This window comes from Passer domesticus, chromosome 3, assembly GCF_036417665.1.
Source record: "Passer domesticus isolate bPasDom1 chromosome 3, bPasDom1.hap1, whole genome shotgun sequence".
Taxonomy (NCBI): domain Eukaryota; kingdom Metazoa; phylum Chordata; class Aves; order Passeriformes; family Passeridae; genus Passer; species Passer domesticus.
The window spans coordinates 11,870,070-11,895,035 of NC_087476.1; the positions used below are offsets into that span (position 1 = coordinate 11,870,070).

General features: G+C 36.2%; 1 long non-coding RNA gene across 1 annotated transcript; it reads right to left on the reverse strand.

Moving 5' to 3' along the window:
- Positions 1-906: 906 nt before the first annotated feature.
- Positions 907-24,149, reverse strand: LOC135295997 (uncharacterized). Its single transcript, XR_010358040.1, has 3 exons — positions 24,107-24,149; positions 18,728-18,808; positions 907-4,078 (listed from the first exon to the last, which is right to left on the reverse strand). It is a non-coding gene; the product is annotated as an uncharacterized LOC135295997 (long non-coding RNA).
- Between the last annotated feature and the right edge of the window lie 817 nt (positions 24,150-24,966).

A 24,966-nucleotide genomic window follows, 5' to 3' on the forward strand; every position in this document is an offset into this window, starting at 1 on the left:
TGAATTTTCTCTTTGTTGGCACCTTATTCTTCTCAGATATTTTGATTCATTTATATTTTGACAATTTCTCACTAATCTACACAATTACAAGTTTTGCTGGCCATGTCCTTCTATTCAGCCAGAGCAAATACCCCAAAAGTCAGCATTATTAAACATTTGTATCACTATAAATGATCCTACTTGCAGTTTATGGCACAAGATAATTTTTAGGGCCTCCACTAGAAATTATCTCCCAAATCTTAGAGATCTACTCTCAAGCATAAGATTAATTTTCTGATATTTTGCAGTGTAGCTATAAATTTTGAGTCATGAGCTCTTAAAATAGTGACATTAATTTTTGTATGCATGTAAATATATATGTAGTTGGCCCAAAATAGCCCAAAGCACATCATTTCCTGCACACTTACACAGATTTTCATGGTGTAGCCAGATTCATCACTCTGTTCATAAAGTAATTCCATTTGCTGAAATGTGATATAATTTTGAAAATAGCTGGAAATCTTAGCACATAGCTTGTTTTTAGCCTAAAATACTGGAACAGATCTCAGTTTGACTTTCATAGTTTGTGTAGAACATATGGCCTCATGACGTTGCCTGTCATGTTGCCTCTGCTTTTCCTTTAGACATCTATATTCTTTGACAGGGGGAAATAACAGCAAATCTATGTCTAAAATTAGATTATTTCACAGATAAAGAACTGCATACTAACATATTTTTTTCCACAATCAGGCACTAGAAAGACAGTTTGTGCCATATTTTTTTCAGAAAACTTGAGTATCGGAAACCTTAGTATTGCTGCAATGTTAAAAGACAAACTTTTTAAAGATAAAAGGAAGTGTACTTCCTTTTGAGTGTACCTTATCATATCTGTGTTATATGATATGATGTATCTATGCTTTTCTTTTGTCTGTGTTTTATTTTTTTCTGAGTATTTTCAGACATTTTTTTCTAGAGAAACAATCTATATTTATACATAATAAGTATATATTATTTAGTGAGGGTGCATCTTTACAGCCATTGAGATTAGCTGTCTACTATTTTAAATTGTTTACAATAAAATGAATCAATTGATGATAAAAGAGATTAAACTGGGAAAAATTAAAGTAGGTAAGGTGTTTGTTCATGGTATTTTCTAAAAAACCTGACTCTAAACAAAGGAGATAATGAAGACAAACTTTTCCAGTATTTATGAACTCATTAAATATAAAAAACCCTCCTCATTACTGACAAAAAATATTGTCATGTTCTTTCTTAACGAATTTCTATAGTCAGAATTTATTATTACAGAAAATCAGAGAGCTTAATTTCTTACAATAATGAGAATTCACATTAAATAGTAGTTCCTTTTCTGTCTTTGAAAGATTATTCAATTTACGTATAGATGGAGCTCAGCACTTCAGCAGGAAATCTGATTGTGGAACACAAATGAAATGGCAATTTTGGAAAATTAAATAGGAAGAAACAAAGAAAGCAGTTTGTGTTGTCATATTTCAACCAAAAAATGTGAGAATGTAGCAACTGGGTTTTTTTTAAAGGAATGAAAAGGAATGCTAAAAAGAATTGACAACATTTTTAAAAAATCACTCCTTATTGATACCTTTTGGGAAAAGGAAGGAAATCCCTGTCACAGCAAAGCGTAGTTTAAGTCACAATATCATTTAATTTTGAAGTTTATATTTCAGATCATATAAACAAAATTACTGATTAGAAGATTTTTATTCAAAGTAAAGTTGATGAGGAAAATGTTCATTTCAGTAAATTCCACAGACTGTGTATGTAAGGTGAAAAACAATTTAGATGCTAATAAAATCCAGCAATATCTTTTCAGATATACAAACATTTAGCACACTGCAAATATTAAGTAAAAAATATCTGTAAGTTAAAAGCAGCATAAAAAAGTAAGATGTTGCTATATAGATGTTGCTATAATTAAATTTTGACATTTCCAATAAAAACGGTGAATTTTTATTGTGATCATTAACTCAGCTAACTTGAAAAATTAGGCTATTAAAGTTTTATGGAATAGCCTGCAGTCATCTTGTCTTGAGCTGATTATTTTTATTATATAGTGAAGTTTGTCAGTAAATGCAAGACTGAAATGATCATGTAGAGTGGCATAAAGGTCAAAAGAAAAAAACCTACCTTGCACAATAGCCTTTCTGTATGGCTTTGGCAATGGGTCTGTCAGCCCTGCACAGGATATCAGATTAGTTAGACAGCAGTGCAAGCTGTCTAATGTTATGTTTATTTTGGGTGAAATAGCTTTCAGTAAAAAAAGATTGAACTCCAAAAGTAAGAACTGCATTTCGGTTTCAATTAAATATGTAACTAAAGAAATACTAACACAAAAGTAAAAAGCACATTTTACCTGAGTTAGATCTGCTTCACTCAGTCATAATTCAAACCAGATTAGTTTTAATGTTTCTTACTTTCAGAAGAATTTCAACAATTATTTTTTAATCAATACTGAGGAGAATGCCCCCCTTTCAAAACAATGAGTTTTGTGGTGGCGTGAATAGCTTATCAAAATCTGACAAATTCAATTATTACTACTGAATGATTTACTAATATTGTGTCTTCCTGTGTGTAGGAGTTTATGAATAACCAAGTTGATGGAGAGCTAAAATACAATATAAAATAAAATCATATAATAGAAACCTAATGCACCAATCAAATGAATGAGAATGATGATAATAAAAGAGAGATTTAAAAATATCCATGCCTACTCAGAAAACATTAATCCAAGGAAGTATTTCACAAGCTGTACTTGTGGTGGAAAGGACACAGTTGCCTGAAGTGTTAAGCTGCCCATTGCCTCCTTTAGTCAATATTGTCATACAGTAATATATTTAATATAAATTTATGTATTTTAAAATATGTCAGATTTTCTTAATCTCATGAAGCTAGGTAAACAAGACCGAACTCTTTGACATTGCTGTTTTAAAATGCAGGATTTTTGCCAGGAAACACAAAATTATATATATAAAACTGTGTCCTAGACCCTTCTAGAAAACTCTTCACCTATTGAAGTTGTTTGTGAATACTTCATCTGTCACATCTTTAGGGCAAGAGATGTCATCTGTACTCACTGACATCCTGGGGAAGATAAATAAGAGACCTGTAGTCCTTAAGTATGGTACTCTATAGTAATTATCATAGTATATCAACCAGTGAGATCATTCTGCAAAAGACAAATTGTATTAACTTTTGTATTTGAATCTACCAAGTGATAACTTCAATCATCTACTTGAGTAATATTGTTTACAAGACCATCAAGCTGCAAGTGCAATCACTGTTTGTTTTCTATACCTTTCTTGTTGACAAGAGAAAACTGCTTTAACCTGGAGATAAAAATGATAGTGTTTGGTATTGCTGATCACAACTTTTCCAATCAAATGAATTTCAGGCAGACAAATCCAGTTTCCCCGGATCCCTATACATATCAGGAGAAGGTGGAAAAGAGGGAGAGAGACAACAACTGAAGAAGAGCAGTTCAGGGACCACAGGAAGCTGTTTTCATTGAAATCTCTGGGGCTGTAGAGGATTTCCCAAAACCTTCTGAGAGCACTGGTTGACATGAGTGAGCTGCCTTTGATTATGATCTGCAAAAGTGTTGAGACTGATTGAGCCTCTTGAGGGCTGTGACACGAACAAAGGAAGACTGTGCTTTAGTTTTGACATTGGGCACCCTCCTCCTTCCCAGCTGTGTTTAGTTTTAGAAGCTGAGGAGCTTGCTGAATTGATAGATGGGTTAAAAATTGTCTAAACAACTGGTCTCAAAAGATAATAATCCATGACTTGACATCTCTTTGGAAGCTGCTGGCAAGAGGAGCATCCTAAAGATTTGTACTGAGGTTGATGTTGTTCAATAGCTTCATAAATGGTCTGTATGATGAGACAGACCCTCAGTAAACTACAGAGGGTGAATTTCACACCAGAGGGTAGAGCTTCAATTCAGACATTGCTTGAGAAAACTCAGGAGTGGGTTCAAGACGAATGATTATGAAGTTTTTCACATGAGGAAAAGCTGAACTCATTGAAAACTGAGATGGGAAGGTAGAATCCAGCTGAAAAGCACCTGGAAGGTATAATGGAGTTGCAATGAAGTTAAGCATGAACCAAAAGTGCACTTTCACCACAAAACAAGTCAAACAACATATTTGGATTTAGTAGGAAGGTTGCAACAGGTAAGCCAGAGAAGATACCCTGTTACACGAAATTAAATCATAGCTGGAAATCTATGTCCACTTTCTGGTCACCACAGTTCAGGAGTGACTGGGGGAAAAGGGAGGAGTCCAGAATGTGAGGTTCACCTGGTAGATGAAGTCTAGATCTACCACGCCTGGGGAGCTGCCCATGACTGGTCAAGTCAAGATGAGGTGAAGGAGAGGACTATTATCAGCCAGGAGAGAGTTGGAGGGCAATTGTTTCTTGGTAGTGGCAGCTCACACAGCATCCATTGAATCTAGTTACCTTAAAATATGTGAACTCTTAAACCTGCCACTGGATCCCTTCACATAAACATGTTTCAGTGAATATTCCAGCTGTTCCAGTTTTCTTTTCAATTGGCTAAGATTGCTCTCTTGAGAGGAGTTAGCATTAAATCAAAACTTTAAGTGAAAATATGATATGCATTATAGCAATGATAGTAATTTCACAATGAGCGTAAATAACCATTTGACCATATTCTCAAAGACATGTATTTGATTGGAAGTCTTTATAATTCAATACCTTTCTATAAAGAAATGCTGTAGTTTAATTAGGAGCAGAAGGCCAAATTCAGAGATTGCACAACTGAGGTCTATGATTTTTTTTCTATAGTCATGTTAAATGATCACTGTCATTCCCACTGGCCCAAATTTTCCCAGAAAATTGATTCAACTTTAGAAAAAGTCCTTTTTCAGCACAGCTGTTGCACAAAGTAAGCTTAAAATGCAGGCATAAGGCTCTGAACATAAGCAAATAAGCAGCATATATAGAAAATCAGCATTTATGCTATCAAGTTTCAACATTTTTTACAGTGTTTATCTGAGGTTCAATCTGCAGTGTTTCATAGTCTTCTGGGAAATTAAAGAGTTTATTAGGAAATACAGAATATGAAAAAATAATTGCAGACCTTGAAAAGAATTGTTTAGAAGAGAGAGCAAGTATTATTAAGTAAAGCAAAACAAACAAGTAAACAAACAAACAAAAACTAAGACTTGAAGAATGTAAGTGACAGATCAACAACACCTATCTCCCTTGTGGCTAGTCTTCTAATATTTTGAGGAATCATAAAGAATGGTTATGAGAGATTCATTTTCTTCAGCCTGGAAAAAGGGAAGAAAATGATGTCAAATTAGATCAAATAATTATCTGGTAAATAAACAGTGTCAAAGATCTGTATGGACTGAAGAAAGCACATTGATTCCTTCCTTAAAAATGCTGCTCAGTGTAAACAGTCTGGCTATGCAAAAATGTCATGATGTCCGGCAGGGTCATGAACAATGTAATTCCTCAGAAAAAATCCCTGATGTCCTACCCCAAAGGGTTCTTTGAATCCAACTAAAATGACACATGAGTGCAGGAGCATTTCTGAGGGCATTCAAAATATGCTGCCACGGGTGCAGATAAGGGCATTTAAGTGAAAGGGTGTTCTGAGAACACAAGAGCCTTAATTTGGCCCAGAGCAAACACCTAGCTATGAGAATGACTAATTATGACATAAATATCTGAAAAATACAAAATTCTCCCAAATTGTTTTCCAGAAAATGCTGTCCTGTGATGTATTCTGTGAGTGCAAACACTAGGCAAAGTTGGGCAAATATCACCTTTTAGAGATAAATACTGTGCTTTCTGAGCAACACATTTGACAGGCACAGAAGGATGCTGAGAAATATTTCCTTTTTTTCAGTGTCTGACTGAAATTTTAGACAACATAGGTGGAAAGTGGAAATTACCATAAAAATGACACAGTTGGTTTCCTGCTCCCATTCCAGGAGACCACTGCCTTTTTTTTCCTGTTTTGTTTTGCTTTTTTTTTTTTTATTTGTTATAGACATGACCCAAGGCACTACATGAAGGGCACAGGAAGATTGACAGAAAACTTTCATATTGATACTTTCTCTAGGGCTCTTCCTAGACTTCAAAAATTGGGGCTCTTCCACATTTCTTGTGTTCCAGTTAGGAAATATAGGTCTTATGTGCTTTAATTTATCTATAAGATATATAAAATGCAGGTATGATTTTTCATCTGGTGGATGAAAGGAATTTCTGTGTATGAATTTGAAATTTTAGACTCACTTTTATGTTGTAATTTGTAGTCAGTTAACTAGAGGGCTGATCACAAAAATAAGGTGGACTTTAAACCTGAAGAATAAAAATTGTCTACTGCACTTGCATAAAAGCCTGATGCAATGATGTGTTTTAAAGGATGACTAAACTGAATAATCCATTTATTTTAAATTTAAGTAGTTTAAATTAATCTGAATTTTTTATAATGTGTTGATTACAATAGATGATACAAATCTACATCTGTCACTTTTGTATTATAAATACTGTAAACATTTCAAACAACATTTTGTTCTCCAACTTGCCTCATCACCTTAATTTCTTGCAGAACTCTCCTCTCCCTTCCTCAGAGCCTTTTAATCATAGTTAGTTTGACACCTAACAATAGTTGAGCAAATTCAAGGGTGGCTAGAGTCTGCAAAAGGTAGCACCTAATGCCAGAAAGGCTACAAATTGTGGTTTATTTTACTCAAAATGAGAATTTGCAGTGGCTCCCTTCATTGATATGACCTCCTAAAAATGCACAATATGACTTCATTTCTGTCCTTTCCATGGCTTTTGTAATTATGTTAAAAGGCATGAGGAAAGGCTGAGGGACTTGGAGTTGTTCATCCTGAAGGACCAAAGGCTCCAGGGATATCTTATTGAGCCCTTTCAATATGTAAAAGGGCCTAGAATAATGATGGAGGAAAATCTTTTAGCAGGCCCTACTGCTACTGATCAAGAAGTAAAGGATTTATGAAAAGTATAGATCAAGTATGTTTATAAAAATGGTGGGTTTTTATTAATTCATGTTTTTTGCAATATATGTCTTTTTGCTATCAAGAACTTGCAAAAGGAAGGAGGGCTAGGTTAATGATAGAACTTGAGGATTTCTATCTTTTAACACCTACAGTTTTTAGGTTAATGACAGAATTTAAAGATTTCTAACTTCTGACACCTACAGTTAGTTTTTTTCCCAAAGTCACACCAAGGCACTGATTCCCTCTCTTGGTTAGGTGTATTCTTGTTAGAACTCACCTTCCTTGAAAGAACTGACTTCAGAAGGATGAATATTTTGTAAAGGGTGTACATAATTTCAATTCTTGACATATTTCTTACTTTTCTAAGCATATATGTTTTTATGATTCTATAGGTATCAACAGAGATATAAATGGATCTAAGAAGCCCTAGTACATTTTAAGATTGATCATCTGAACATTCTTTTTCATAATAAGTGCTGTGCTTCTCTTAAAATTAACATTTTAATTCCTGAATGATCAAAGAACAGTCCTGGAAAACAAAATTGTGGAATATTTATATGATTCTATAACATTGCTATATAGTGTTATTGCTTTTCATATACAGCCATCCACTAGCTGATTGATTTTAATTCATAGTCCATTTACATTTTGCTTAACTTTTTATTGTTATACTTTCAAGAGCTTTATACAAGGTGATTTTGTTGATTTGTTGTCCTTATCTTTTATTTCATTGACTGTCTCTCTGCAAAACACTTCAAGAGCACAAACCAAAAGCTTACAAAGAGCTTCCCACAGGACTTATATCTTCTGTTCAATGGGTATTTTCTTTCCATTTTAAAAGGAGACAATAATGAATAGTTCATTGACTGAGTAAGAGATTTTTGTGCTCACTGGAATAAACATTTGACTAGTTCTGAAGCCATATAGATCCAAAACCTCCCTTCCTGAAATGAGGGCATAATGCTAGTTTAATATTCACTGCAGTGCAATGGATGTCTATAAAAAGGCATGAACTTCCCTGGGCTCAGTTACCCTCACCCTGGGTACAAATGCTCCCAGTAACAACTCCTTCCCAAGAGGGTCAGATATCAGTCAGGGCACGTTGGAAATCTTGCAGATTGCAGCTTGGTTCATGGGCAGACTCAGCATAGGACTGCCGAGCAATAGCGATCAGAAATTAACTATCAGGCCCTCATTACACAACCATTACTCCTTTTGGATCTTGAACCCAAGGGAAGTGAATATTTATATTTTCTATATGGTCACAAGAGCTAATAAATTATCTATGTGACACATCTCTCACTTGTGATTTTCTGGGGGTTTTCTCATTTGGTTGGCTTTTGTGCAAACTTGACCCAATAATTTTGAACTGGAAAGAAAGTACCAGCTACCCTAAAATTATGATTAAACTTTGACTGTTGGAAATAATAGTCCAAGGGTTAGGAATCTTTTCTATCAGGAGGTGATAAAGTCAGGAAGAGATTGCAAATGTCCTCAGCATTTATGCCAAGTATGGCAAGTAGAGTAGAATAAAGTCAGACTGATGGAGAAATGTGTAAAAAGATACAATAGCTCTTTCCAACACATAGAATCACAAAATAATAAAGATTGGAAAAGACCTCCAAGATCATTGAGTCCAACCTTTGGCTGACCACCACCACCCCAACTAAATCTAGTGACATATCCAGTCATATCTTGAACACTTCCAGGTACAGTGACTCAATCACTTCCCTGGGCAGCCCTTCCAGTGCATGACAATCCTTTCAGTGAAGAATTCTTCTTGGTGTGCAGAGTGAACCTTCCCTGGCAAAACTTGAGGCCATGTCCTCTTGTCCTGTCACTGGTTGCCTGGGATAAGAGACAAACACTCACCTAGTTACAGCCTTATACAACATCCCTGAGAGAGCCCCAGAATTGCATGGATTGTCAGATTTAAAATATATTTAGTATGAAAGCTCTAGGTGATGGATTCAAGGCATGTATTTTAATAGATGTTTTCTAGAAAATTCCTTTGTGCAAGAGACATGGATGATGGTTCTGTCCCTTGGTATGTCCTGTGGGAATTTGAGAGAACATCAATTTATTAGTTCTGGTGCAGCTACTGCTCTACAATATTTCCTTATTTGACTACAATTCCAAAGGTAAATTCAGATGTACTGTTGACTAAAAAATTGAAAATGGTATCTGCACAAGCAGGTTCAGGAGTTCCACCATCCTTCTAATAGAGAAGGATTAAATAAACAGAACATGTTCTGCCAAAAGTCTTTTGTTGCAGCATTTATGCATAAATTAATGTGATTAATAAATAAAAGTTGCATGAATTAATGTTTTAATAAAAGTTTTTGCTATCACACATAGATTTCCCAAACCCTCTGAGGGTACAGACATAAGCCTATGGAAAGCCACTGGCACTACTCTCTTCCAGCAGTATAGAGAAAACCTTCCCAGAGTGGCTGTTCTTTTCACTGTCTATGAAATGAAGAAATACTGTCATTCTCTGTCAAGCTGGAAACGAGATCTTTTTATCATCGATCAGGAAAGGATCCAAAACCTCCTGGGCATTTTACTCCTTCTGGCTTCTCATGGTGTATTTTCAAGGTCTCTGGATATATCCCAGTCTTTCCATCCTCAGATCCAACATAGTACTTGTGTTCCTGTTACAAAGAGGCAGAGATAAAGTCCAGGTGGAAGTTCTCCAAGCCCTGTTATGTTGTTTATGCAGGCTGTTGCTGAGAGGATTTGTAGCTAAATGTCACTTCTGTTCAAAAGAACCAAGGGGTTAACACTGGTATTAAAAATGTCATGTTTAGGGGAAGTATGCCAGATAAATGCTTATCTGCTTCTTAAGCACTTCCCAGTGATTTTCTGCAAGAACCCTTCAGAGAGTAAAAAATACAAATATCCTGGTACAATGTAGGAATTTTAGCACAGGCACTCTTCAGCCAGAGTGGTTGTAAACCTTCTGGCCTGAAGCTGTGAAAAGCAAGGTAGTCCCTGCCACCATCTATGGATAAACAGAAGGAAGGACAGATTCTGAGTTTTCTTTCTACCTACAAATCCTCCAAGCAACATTCTGAGAAGCTAACAACTTGTTATATAAGCATGGAAATAGTGGTGAATGTGAAGTAAAGAGAATGAGAGACCTCGGCAGAAAAGATGTTTTAATCCCTTTCACTGAGGATTTCACAGAAATATGCAGTATACATATTTTGTTTTGAAGAGAGTTCTCATGTGGCTCTTTACTGAAGCTAGCGATGGCAGCTAAATAGAAGCCAGGGATCTCAGATGAGGTCTCTTTCACAGCAGAGTCCCAGGGGAGAAAAAATTAATCATGTATCTGATTTATGGATGCAGCAAAAGCTGAAGTTTTCAGAATACAGCAGCTACTGTTTCCCGCAAGGGAAGACATATCAGCATTCAGTAGCACCAGAGGACTATGACTCCTTATTGCTCACTTACAATTTTATGTTCAATTAAGTACTTGTTTGAAGCCACTGTCCTGCTTTTCCCTGTGCAGTATCTGCAGCCAGCACACCAAAACAAGATAGGGAATTTGGGCAGTTGTACCTAGAAATAAAAAGCAGCTTCAAGGGGCTCCTTGCATGTCATAGGTCTCAATACCCTTTACACACACCTGCTCCACCCAATTCCTAAGGTGCTTTTGCTACTATAAATAAATTCAGTGAAAATATAAGAGGTGATGACAGGATGCTCCTGAGGGTTCTGTGTCCTGCACTACAGCTGTGATCCTCTTAACAGTCAATGGGAAAATATTTTTCTTTTGTTGCAGAGCCCAGAACAACGCTGCAACCCTCCTGGCCACATGAGCATGTCCCCCATGTCTTCTCTGTGTCCCTTATGATGCCTTAAGCTTTCATATTTTTTCAGATTCTGTACTGCCTTAGTGTGTAACTCTAAACTTCATATTAAGTGTTAGTAAGTTCTCTTCACAGGGCAGTTAGACAAAACAATCCTTTTCCAGACCAAGAACCAAGGACAACCATTACAGCCTCATGCCCAAAAAGTGTAAACAATGGGAAATTGAAGAGAGCAAACAAGGAGAATGGGACTTCATAACCTGAAGCTGTAATTGGACAATTAACACCAATATGTAAATAGACCAAAACTTATAAAAGTGTGAAAACTCGTGACTGGTCATCCATGTTCCATCCATCTTGGATTCATCCTGGGCAGAGCCCAGGCCAGGCTCTTGTACTGCCCAAGGTGTATACTTTTAAGACCTTTTAATAAATACCTACTTTATTCCTTTAACTCTGTCTAGTATCTGAGATCAGCCTCTCAAGGCATCACTCAGGGGTCCCAGAGTACAATCACAACAGTCCAGCTCACCAAGCAGTTGTGTGCCACAAGACTCCTGAAGGGGAACAGAAGTTGTGCTGCTTCTCAAGAGCCAAGAACTGTCTCTCTGAAGTTCAGTCTAGGTGAAGTCCTACTAGAAGTGGTTGAGTCACCATTCCTGGAAATGTTTAAGAAAAAAGTAGACATGGCACTTTGTGACATGGCTTACTGGCATAGAAGTGTTTGGTAAAAGGTTGGACTGGATGATCTTGACAGTCTCTTTCAACTTTAGTGATTCTATGATTCTGTGACTCTAAGCCACGCATTCCTTGGAGTAAGCTTTGTGCCACAGAGACATGATGTTTGCAATAAGAATGGACACTTTGCCATATAACCTGATGTGAACACCCCTGCTCATAGTGAACCACTGTGTCATTTCACAAGGGGGAGAAGACGAATCAACAGGACAAATGTTGAAAGAACACTTGGCAACCTCTGGTTTATATGAACAAACTTGGAACAGACAAAACTTCTGTCTTCAAACAGCCTTAAATGTTACTCTGTCACTCATTATGAAGTTGTGGTGTAGAAGTCAAGAGTCACAGCTTTGATGGAGGGAAAGTAGTGTCTTCTCTCCAGACTGCCTGGACTTTTAGGTAGAGTTTTGTGCTAGAAAAGTCTGTGAATTTTCACAGATACCTTCACTTTTTAAACAAAGTATTTGTCACAGCTGAGATCACCTGCTTTCTGCAATAACAAGAACAAGAAGTCATGGCTGGAGACAAAGCATAAATGATAAGTTTTGCTTAACTGCCTGCCCACTCCTGTAACCTCCATTAACCTAAATCTCTTTTGAGGATAACTGGATTTATCAGTCTGTTGTGATGTTACTTTCATAAGGGTATCAGATGCCTGGCTGCTTCCCTGCCATGCCTAGATGAGTCTTGACCCTGCCTGACCCCAAACTGAAGCACTGATTTTGCATAGAAGAACTACAATAATCTATCATATCCACCTTGGAAAACATAATTTCATTAGCCCTCTGCAGGATACAGTTCATCAGTGGTTCTGTACTGCAGCCAGAACTAGAGAGTAAAATCCAGAGGAACTTAAAAGGCAAGGACAGCTGAAGGCCCACTTAGATGAAGGTGACTTTATTTCCTCTTCATAAAAATTAGGCATGTAACTATGCAAAACTAATTGTCAAGATTTTCTGATGAGCCAAAGAAAAAAGGTATGTTTCCTACCAAGGAAATTCAGCCTAATGCAAGCTGGAATAGGCCTTGCTCTATGGAGATTCTCTCTCTCCTCAAAACCAGAATTTAAACCAGCCACCTGACTTCTAGATAAGAAAAAACTTTTTAAATGCAGCTGAAGAAGTTGCAGTTCATGGAGGTATACAATTTCTTGCTTCTTTTTTCTTAACCACAGAATGACTTGGTGTTAACATACACATAAATATTTTTTTACTTCTATTAGCCTTACTTATCTGAAAATGCAAGGATACTTTCTCAAATCAGATTACTGTTGTTAATACCTGGCAATTTCTTTGACTATTTTTTGTTTTTGAAGTTTTTGTCTCATGGTTTTTATAAGAACTCTTATTTAAGGTTATTGAAAGTGTTTTATGCTGAAGTGCGACAAAGGAAAAAATCCTCCAAAATGCTTGTGAGAGAAAACAGATGAATTTGTATTGCTCAGTCAAAACATTTTGTTTTGATTCTTTTGAACAATCCCATTTTGATTTTCAGATTTTGGGGTTTTTTAGGTTTTTATTACTTGGCACCATTTTAAATTCATAAGCAATTTAAGAGGAAAACCTCCTTTAAAAATTAATTATTTTCAAAATGTATATGCAGGGTGTTTGGAGAGTTTAAAGCTTTTAAAATGTTTGGTGTTCAGCATGTTTTAGAGTATTGTTCTATGTGCTCATAGAAAACAGCACTTTCTAATGAACAGTTTTGTTTAGATGAATTCCTCTTTCGGAGTGAAAAAATTCTAATATTTAAAACCTATATGTTAGCATAAAATCTATTTTTTTTGTATATGTATCTTAAATTTGTAACTTTTTCTGACTTTTGAATTTGCATCAATCTTTTTGTAAATGCTTTGATCCATAAATTGATTGAGAAAAAAAATCCTTAAAGGGGAAAACTTCATTGATAAAAATATACTGAATTTGAATTATTGTTCTGTTTTAAAATACTTTATTAATTTAAAATACTTTTTGTGTTTATATATATCTCTGGTAAGTAAATAAATCCATTGCCATAATAAGCAATTATGTTCATGAAAAATGGTAACGAGGAAAGAAAATGTGAAAAGAGATTAGAACAAATGACACTAAAAAAAAATAGCCTATTGTCTGTTAATTGTACAAATAGCTCTTGGAAGCTTATTCATGGCTAAATATAGATTCCTGTAAATTTAAAAAAGAAATTAGAAGGTATAAAAGATAACACCACAAATAAACTTATCTGTTTAATCTTTAAAAGTTTACTGCTTATCCAAGAGCAACAATTAAGAATCTAAAGTCTTATGTTGAAACCCATGATAAATAATTACTTCAACTGACAGAATTAAGGGATTTTATAACCACAAGCAATACAATTTTACTGAGGATTTTCATCTCATCTTGCCTAGGGTAAGTCAGTCAAGTGATCAGGTGAACAGGATGACAGAGGGATCCTCTGTCAGGAGGATTTTTTTCAGTAAAAAAATCCAGGTGGGATTTTTTTACTGAAACAAAAGTGTTTCACAGAGTATACTACAAAGTTACTTTACTGCCTTTTCATTATATTCCAGACACAATTCCATGGCTTCATACACTGGGCAGTCATTTGCATGTAAGGCAACATCAGTACAGCATCTGCTCCTCAAGAGACAAGTGGGAAGAGGAGGGAGATAAAAAAGTGTGGGAGTCCTGTAGCTGTGCCTGGAGCCTACCAACAATGAGAAATTATGATTAAACAGTAAGACATTATAAAAAATGAGCAGACTCCAAGGATCTGATTTTTGTTACATGAAATATTGTACTGGTCTGGTCTAATTTTTACTCATGTAATGTAACTGCCTATACCTTTGGTGGTACCTAGTCTGTCTTCATGGTCAATAATAATAAATACACCTATTTATGGCATATTTCACTGCAATTCTCTATTTTAAACATCTTCAAGACGGGTTGAAATATATTTTGGAGAGTGTTTCCTCTCCTTTTAGGGGAACTAAGGACAACTAGCTCAAGTATAAAAATCTTTGATCAGATGTATCCCATCCAAAGCAGAGGGTGACCCTTACCTTTTTAAAAACATCAAAATAAATTTGCACTTTCATATGAAAATACTAATTTTTTACATTCCAAGGAATATTAATGTATACATAGATTATTCATGCACCTTCCAGTGCCCTGAGTCATTACTGGTGGCACTTGCTGACTTTTTGGTCAGGTTAGAAAAATTTCCTTATCCTGATTGCTTTGATTTGTGATGTGACAGAGAGGATAAAGGAATCAGGGTGTGGTCCTGTGAGTGTGTAACTGTCCTCAGAATTCAATCTAAGGGCAATGTGTGAGGTTTTGAAAGAAACCGTTCCTCATTTCAGTTACATTTTCCTGTCTGTGCTTTCATGTTGATGGGAGTAAATGAGATGAGGTGCTATCTTAAACTAGTGTCCATATTTTTTTTTCTTTTTTGTCTTTTTTGAGTTTTGTAAGTCAGGATAGATAATGATTTTCTTACATAAATCTACTACTAAAAATATTCTTAGTGTTCTTCATTTCTATCTCCATTACAAATGAACAAAGAAAGATGAAGATGGAGAAAAAAATCCAAGAGAGTAAGAGCTTACAAGTTACACTGGGCAAACAAAGAATCTAGGTGTAACTGCAGGGAAAAAAAGAAGAGTTAAGAAGAAAAAGAAAGGAAATGAGGAAGAGATTTCACTCAAAATTTTGCTGAATTTGTAATATCCCTTTAAAAGCTAGAATCAGAACTGTACCAACTGATATCTGTATAATACATTAAAGAAATAGGCACTAAGCCTCCATAAAATTCCTACCCATCTGGAGACAACTGTAATTAAGGGTGACCTCTTTTCTTTAGCTGTTATGTCTCACAGCTTCTTTACCCTTTGTTTTTCCAAATGTGTTTACATATATTGCGTCTCCTAATTTGTGAAACAGAGCACAGCAGAGAACAGAGTCTCATGGAGTGCACTGATGTATGAATAATAATATAAATAATATATGCAAATCAGACCTGGTCAGAGTGGTTTTTCCCCCTACAGGGGGAAGCAAAGAGCTTCTGTTCTTGCTCTCCTTTGGGACTTGCACATACTCTGCTTCCCATCATTTTGGGCGCCCCCTTGTCATCTTCCTCTTCCTTTTCTCTGTGTTTGGCTGCTGACCATCTATAGACTGGTTCTGTATTTAACTCTTTCAGACATATGTTTGCACATTTTCCTTTAAATGTTTACCAAAATTCATCTTCTGTAAATAAAATGGGTGACTTTTTCACTGAAAAGTAGATCTGCTTGAGACTTCAGGCCATCAGCTGATCATATCTCCAGTGTATGGCTGGGAGATAGCAAAGCTTGCAAATAACAAAACACTTTCAGCAACCATCTTCCTCTGTGGGTGTCTTTGTTGGACCTGGTATAACACATAAACTTTCTGTTTCTTAACATTCACCTATGCATATGTGTACATTGTAAACACCATGTGCACATGATAATGTATGCCTAGTCACTAACTAAAACACTAATTTCTTTTTTATACAGCATCCATATACTAAACCATTAAAAAATCAGGTAATTTTGAGCAGTGAAAAAATGCCACAAAAACCTTCTCAGCTGCTATTATTAGTCTAAAATCCCAAAAGTAGCAACTTAAATAACTGATAAGTAGCTTTTTTTCTTTATGTAATCCCCATGCCTTTATTATTAGCATTGGTGTTGCCTCCTACCTTTACAGTCCTTTTCTTTTACAAAGGAATTAGAATGATTAATTTCTCTATTCTCCCTTGCGAAGCTTAAATGCTTTTTTACATCTCCAACTGCTCCATTTTTTCACAAAACCTTTCTAAAACCTTCTTTTCAAAGTACAGGGAAGCTTAGAAAAACCACGAGCTATCACAAACGTTTGGACTGTTTGCTGCAGTCTCTGGTTCTGTAGCAACTTAACGCTGTCCTTCATTTCTAGGAGAGTAAACAAAATACTGCATTGCAGCAAATCTAATTTAAAGAGACACAATAGGGCAGAGGTCTGGATAAGTAAGGCTCAGTTTTGTTTGCCTCCTAGCAAAATATTAAAAGAAACAAGAGACACAGAGAGAAGCAGCCCATTTGTTCTTTATTCTATTTTTCAGTAATCAAGAGTTAAACAGAGCCTGGTAGATAAGTTGTATTTCAACAGAAGAAGTCAGCAATATCCATTGCTGGAGGAGTATCACAATGCTGACATTTAACATTTTTATAGTGAATACGGAAGGTATGAAAAACACACAAATAAATTAAAAAGACAATGATTTGTAACTGCTGCTTAGAGATTATTTTCTTAAAAGAATCAGATGACTTTAATAGCTAAAAAGTAAAGAATATTTTCCACTTTGAACAAGAGCACTGGAAATTAGGTGGATCATAGCTATCACATGAGAACTCCAGATGAATGTACAGACAATACTGTAAAATTGAGGGTTTTAGTGTGTTTTTTGTAGAACTCAGAGGCAGAATGCACATTACCGGGGGAGTGAAAACAGATCAAAAAATAAGAAAAATGAAAATTATTTCTGCCTCAAACTTGTAACAGTTGAGGTCCAGGGACAGGGGCATAATGTGGAATTACACAAGAGCCCATCTTGCATGAAGCTTGGCTCTGTCTGATTTTCTGCTTTTTTTCTCAGTACCAAAGTGCAGAAAATATGCTTTGGACTGATGGCTTCTCCATAAAGGAAATGTCCTACTGTTGTAGGATGTGGAGATCTCCCCACATGACTCAGATCCCCCCACAAGACCTGCTGCTGATATTGGGTCACACAAGGCAAGGTTGCTTCTCCAACACGGTCTCCAGAAAACAGAGCTTGGAGTAACGGAGCCATTACAGTCCCTGGTGATCAAATCAGCAGCAGGGAGTTTTCCTTCATCTCCCAGCCTTTCTGCTTCTGTTAATCTCAGCACAACATTGCATGGTGGCATCACAAAGACACTTGTTTCCCCCAGAAGCACTTGCAGACACCAGTGTCCAATCCATATCCTCAAAATGCCTGATTAGATGTGAGCTGCTGCTGCCTCTCCCTTATTTGAAATCTTTCTGTGTTTTTAGCTCTCAGGCTGTAAGTTTTATATCTTGTATGAACCTATTCTTTCCAATAGCAAGTGGCCTGTTCTGAAACCTGCCTCTCCCCATTTCACACAGAAAACACATGAATGAACAGGGATAGTCTCCATTTGCACTCTGCTGCACTCGAGGTGCACTGCTGGATGAATGCCATGTACACATTTGGGTGAGACCCCTATCCTTGTCGGTACAAGGCAGCAGAACAAGGGCAGTCAGACAGATCCCACCCTCGTCCATAGTCCTGCACGTTCATTAGTCTGAATATTTTTGCATTAACACAAAAAATGTACTGATGCTTCTTAAATGGAAGTTGAGCATAGTATGATTGAAATGGAAGTGACATTTACCCACATGACTTTCAGTTTACATACCATGAACCTCTTTTTGTGCACAGCTTAGTCCATATGACTTTATATATCAATTTCTCACAGGTGAACACTTGATGTGATTGCTTTAAAGGTTTTCTATCCCTTTTGGAGGACAGATCTGCTGAGAGCTGAACCCCCCCTCCCATGGAAGGAGGTTGAGAACAAGATGGAAGTTACTCACTTAATTATCTTTTCACGTGGCAGTTATTTTTCTTGAAAAGCATGCTGTGCTTTGCACAGCTGATAAAGAATTTAATCTAAATCCTGATCTGTAAATACAGCCCACACACTGTACTGGCAGCTATGTTGGTGTTTTGGTAGGGACTAAATAAAATTCTCTTTGGTGTTAGTAAGTTAAATATCAGCCTTTCAAGAAGCCCAAATGTAAAAATAATTAAATTCCTTTATGTAATAGGTTTATGAGACTATAAGGAAAGCTGCCCAAAATGCAGACCGGAGGGGGAGTTAAGCCAAGTGCTGTCTCTGGAGTCTGAAGCCAAATGAGTGCTTATTTTTTCAGACCATAACACTTCTACAGTATATTTGCTTTAAATTGAAGGACATAAAGTAATGTTTATATGTCACATCCCTTCTTTGGCTGGTGAGAGGCTCCTCATCCCCCAGGAAGCAGATGGGGCTGCTAAAGGTAATGTCAAACCTGTGGGTATCAGGTACCAGCATGAAATCAGTCTGATTATTGTTTATATCTCACTCACATCAACCAAACTTTCTTGCTTCCTCACAGAGCACAGAACCTTCTTATGCACTTGTAGTCAGACACACACGCTCTTTCTTTTCTGAAAAAAAAAAAAATCCTAGCATGATTCTTGTGATGAGCTTTGCACTTTGCTTCCCTATTGACACAAATACAACTTCAGTGTGAACAAATGGACAAAAAATATTAAAACCCTCAAATATTACTCTTTTGAAATCACATGTAAACTTTTGCAACAGCACAATGATATGGCCAAACAAATGCTTTCAATAACAAAATGATAGCAATTTGCACAGAAATGTATAAATAAGAAGTAGTAAAAAGAACAAAATTTCTAATTGTTTAATGCTAAGAAAGGATCTGCCTCTAAAAAGGGGAAATTTGGAGCCTGAGGCCACTAACAATCAATTTGTATTTAGAAATATCTTGATGCTTTCTGCTAGAGTGAGAACAGCTTTTTTGGTTTTATGCTTGCTTTTTACAGTCTTAACTGAGCTTTCATGTCCTGAATTTTCTCACAAGAATTGTTACAACATTTTGATGTAATTCTTGTTAGAGATCATTTAAAAAGCTTTTTAATACGTCTTGTAAATTGCAAATGATAAATATATTTTTAATTTCAGAGTAAAGGAGAACAGGAAATTGGTTGAATGGAAATGATAAAATGGGTTAGCTATGTGAGGTTCTAATAATTTCTTTCATTCTAAGGTGCAACAGCAGCAGGATTTGTAATGAAAAGTTTATTTTTATTGTTGCTTTTTTATCTGTTTTTATTTATCCCCTTTTTTTGTTTTGTCTTATGAATGCTTCAAAATTGTATGTATTTGTGCAGGGAGGAAAAGATAACACATCACAAGAGAAGCTGGAAGTCAAGAGTCAATGAAAGCCCAATGATGAAGATGCTCTCTTGGGACTCGGACAACCCAGAGGCAATTCATTTTTCTGCAAAAAGTTCAGCATACTGTGACTTTGAGCAAGACATTTCAGGCTATGTTCATAAAATAATTTTTGTTGCCAACTATTGTTGCTTAAATCCAGAATACTGTCTTCAAAGTCCCCTTGCTGTCCAACTGCAGAGCTACCTCCATTTTCTTGGAGCCTGCAAATTATATTAGTAAATTCCAAAGGCACTCACTTTTCCTCTGCCTCCAAAGCTTATCTACACTGCTGAATATTGAAATAATCTTTGAGCCAGATGGTGAGCTGCAGACAGATTCTTCAGTCTGATGGTTACAGCGCTCAGCTGAGATGTAAATAGACCTTGATTTTAGCCTTCATAGTCATGGGTTTATTATTTACAGGAAATAGAACAGCTTCACTAGCAAACTGAGGGAGTTACTCTTCATCACCAATAGGATTTCATGGTCTGAAGGGAGGAAAAGTCATGTGGGATATGATGAAGAGAGATTTAAAGTGTTTTCACACTTTCACCCAGCTGGTATGGAAGTAATGTGCTCATCATGAGAACTGAAGGGAGCAGAGAGAGGGTGTTCTGTGATGTAACTGCAGAGGGGACAAACTGATCTCTGACAGTTCCAGTTTCAGCTCCCAGCTAAAAAGGGATGGGGTTGGCCCAGGAACCCAAGTTTTGGATGGATGACATTGGGCAACTCAACCCCTTTTCCCCACTCTAGGAAACCATAAGCATTGTGAGTGTCACACTAAGATACTCCCAGTTTCTTACTGTGAGGTAATGTGAGTTTTTTTTAACAAACATGTCTATGGGTTTGGTATAAATTTATGTCAAATCTTGTCTCTTCTATATAGATGAGTTGTTATGCTCCAGTGACAGTAAAGCAAGCCTTGCTTCCCCTTGTACTGGGAAACAACCTACCCAAACCAGGGATGGGGAGTCCAAAAGATGGCTGAATAATTAGAAGTTTGGTGTTTCAATGCCAAATATATGCTCTTAGATCCCTGTTTATTCACCTGAGAAACGTAAGTAGTTACAGTCCTCTAAAGGATGCTGTGACCAAGTACTTTCATGACTGTGAGACACTCATATTAGGGCAATGTGACCACATGAGCATATTTAGAATAGAAATGCTACTGAGTCAGGACATTGTTTTTTCTTATTTTGCAGAGAGATTCTTATATTATTAGAGTGATAGTTATCACATTCTATTATTTTTTCTTGGATAAAACATGTGTTAAAATATAGAAGATGATTACATCTTGAGTTTGAAAGCAGAAAATGTACTTGAAGCAGAAAATAGTTAAGGTAACGTGATTCAGAAAGTCTGGTTAGACTACAGAGTTGGTAAGAAATGCTTTGTTTTACTCTCAAAATGCTTTTGAAGTTTGAGGCTGAAAGATCTTACAAAGATATTCTAAACTTAGAAATTCATTTTTTTACTGCTTGTAAACTAATCTGTCATTAAATGATCACTGAGTGGGATATTAAAAAAAATTTTGACAATTATTTTTAAATGAGAAGTTTTATGCTGCCTCTGGTCTACGATGGATTTTAAACTTTTATTTGTATTATTTAAGGTGAAATTGTAATAAAAGAAAACAAAGCCTATGTGGTACTGACTAAAGCTACTCTATTGTCTTACATGTTTGAGATATATATGCCTGAAATTTCTGAGAACTGTAATCCTGATTTACATAAGAGGAAAATTGCAAGTTTCCATTTTTTACAGGCAATTGTACCACACAAATCATACTGTCATTATTACTGCTTTCATAGTGTCTGGGACCATCACAATCTAGGGTGTTAAAGCTACAGTGGGCTGTCTCCACACAGTCTATATCAACCTCAAAATGCTTATTTGCTGTTTCTCATTGCCAGTTTTGTACTGGAATCTACACTAGTATGTCTGCATCTCAAAGAAATAAAAGAAAAAAAGACTGGGAGGGGCTCAGACAGCCCTGCTCATTTCCTCTGTCCCAGTGAGCTGCACACTAATATATTTGGCTCACTGAGAGACAAGGGCACCTCTATCCCATCTCAAAAAGTATAAAGAACATAAATAATTTTCTGCATTCCAGCAACATTTGACATATTTGGATCTCAGAATCCCAGAATGGTTGGGGTTGGAAGGCACCTTTGGAGATCATCTAGTCCAACCCACATTCTAAGACAGAGTCACTGAGAGCAGGTTGCACAGGGTTGTGTCCAGCTGGATTTTGAATATCTCTGAAGAAGGAGACTCCATAACCTTGTTGGGCAGCCTTTCACCTCCTTTCCTCTTAATTTGATTTTTGTACTGTAATATTTCAGGATTTCTTCTCAATTTTGCTTATTTTTTTTTCTAGATACTCCTGTGCCTGATTAGTTTTTTCCCCCAGTATGTCTTCACATTGTTCATCATTCTCCTGCTATTTTGTTCAATTGCCTTGAGTTACACCATATATTTATTTTATATTTTTCATCTTAGTAAGATGGTTTTGAAATGTAATCCTTCCTTCCAAAGTGGTGACCCTCCCTCCAAACTCAAAACTTCAGTATCAGGAGGCTCACTAAGTCAAACACTATGGAACGCTGGATCTAGGACCATTTTACCCCTCTTGCCTCCTTCTTCCATTTTGTCAATAAACAAATGATATCTTCTTGTTAAGTAGCATTTTCAAGCCAGCTGCATGTTGACCTTAGAGCTGTCTTGCCCACCCTCCAGTGCTTTTGTTCTCTTATGCAAATGTCATGTCAGACAGCGTCAAAAGCTTTATTGAAGTCATGATATGTGACATCCTCTGCTCTTCTCCCATTCATGGAGCCTCTTAGGCTGTCATAGAAAGAAATTAGGTTGTTTTGACATGGTTTGTTCCTGACAATTTCATGTTAGCTTTTAGCAGATCCTTACAAATAGACTGTTTGATAACTTTGTAGAGCCATCCAGGCTGCATGAATTAACTTTAATCAAGGAGAGCAGAAAAAAGAAGATTTTTCACAGAGGCTGCCCATCCAGAAATTAGGTAACGAAATGGTGGTATTGCTTTGTGGCCCCAAACTTTGCATCTCTTGTCACTCTGAGTAATAGATTTTGAAGGGTTATAGGAAGGGTACAAATTGAGGCTGCCCCTGTGTTTTTACCTGCTTTATCACATCCCTTTGAGCACCTCAGAAAAATAGGTGACACAGAGATAAAAATGATTTCTGAACGACAGTAAGGATAACTAGAAAATATGTGGTTTGCTACTAGCTAAAAACTATGCATCTGAACTAGTCTAAACCATATTCTTATTGTTATTTATCTTCCTCTTCAACTGTTCTAGATTCTTTGAGGGCAGGATCTTATTTAGTATGTATTTGACAATTGTTTCTCCAGGGCATACTCTGTTCTGTGGCTAGATACTTTTTCCTTTTTTCATAGAGAACTGTCAGCATTAACAACTCTAAACAGTTTTCAAGATTAAGCAAAGAAGCTGCAATTTGTGGGTTTTAGACATATATATATATATAATTTTAATGTAATTTATATATATTTAGTATATATTTAATATATAAACATATTCTGAGCTCTTTTTTTTTAATCATTCTTCCACCATAGGGGCTTAATATTTTTCAACTTCCTTTATTTTCTTGTTAAGTGAATGTTGAAAGAACTGTTTTGAAGTCCTGAAAGTTTATGGAAGATTCTGTGTGTGATTAACCCATAAGAGCTGGAAACTAGGTTGAGACACTATAGTAGGAAATAGCTTTGCTCTTGCCTTGGTCATTTATGTTCACAATACATCTGAAAATGATAGATTTTAGGTCATTAAGGAAATAATACAAATTTTTAGTTAACGTATGCACACAGGGTTTTGCATGGCTGCCCTCCAAACACAAACTTCTGGTTTTGGGATCCAGAGAACAGATGAAAAAATATGAGGAAAATATTTATTTCATGAGTATTTCAAGGGATATTTAGTGTCTTCCCAAATACAGATGAATATTTACAGCACCTAAAGTCTGTTCAGAAGCCCATACCACTAGCTCATGAAGTGGGAATGGTGCCCAGTTATGATATTATAAACTGGAAACCTTCATCTCCTCCTTTCATAACAGAGTACATTTGATTCCTTTCTCTGATGTGAGGATGAGTGAGATATTGGACTTTATCAAACAAAGTAACAACAGAGAGAATAAATCTTATGATGCAATTATTCCAGGGGGAGAAACAAATCAATAAATCAAGTAAATATGAAGGTTTTGGGCTGTGCATTGGAAAGGTCTTCTATTTTTAATAAACCAAGTGGAGAATACAATAAATGCCCCTTAAAATCTCTCCTAAAAATGCGATCTCCTAAAAATGGAGATCCCTAAACTGACCTAAACTGATCCTAAGATAAAGTAATCCATAGTCTAAAAGAGACTTGCTATTTTAGGAATGTTCTTTTGCTTCCCTTCCTAAAAAAACCCCCAAACCAATGAAGAAAAACCAAACCCCATTACCTTATAGTAAATCTCCACTGGTCTTGAAATGTCTTTCCTCTCCCTTCTGCAGAAACAAATTTTAGGCTTTTTACTGAACAGCATCAAGACTATATTTGAAAATCTTCAAGTTCTCCATGTTTTGTTGAAAAGGTGAAACATGTCTTTAATTTCATTATCCTTGTACCTTAGAATTTGATCCTGAAAAATCCCTGATGTGCTTTAATAAACTGTTATGTCTATAAAGTTGTGCATCAAGTTATCAGATATATGACTGTGCACTCCGTATGCAGTAATTTAATAAAATATGTCCCAATTAAACTCATACGTTTGAGGAAAAAATCCTGTCTCAAAACAGACACTGAAAAGGGACACAGGAGGAGACTTTAGTTTGTGGATTACTAGATTTGCACTCAGTTCAACAGAAAATAGATTCATCTGAGTTCTTTTGGCAGAGATTGCAAATATGCTTTTTATCTCTTAAGGTAGTGAAGACAAATTCATTGTTCTAACAAAGAGGTCTCACAATACAGTACATCAGATTTTATGAGCTTGGCCTTGCAATTTCAGAAACAACAAATGAGAAATGAGAGTAAAAAGCGAGAACTACCAGAAGTCCATGTTCTTCTTGGCTCTGCAGCAGATGCTGAACCTGGCTGAACATTTACCTTTAGATACGTCCTGCTTAGACCTGGCGTTCCATGTTAATACATGATGCATGATCATGGTTTTTCAGCCATGATTTAGGTGCAATACCTACATGCCATTTTTTTACAGATGCAGTATGATTAATTTCCAAAGCCACATTGAACACATTCTTTTTTAAAATCAATTCTACTATGCTGAAAAAGTGCAACCAGCCTTTACAGAGCCAAGCAAAT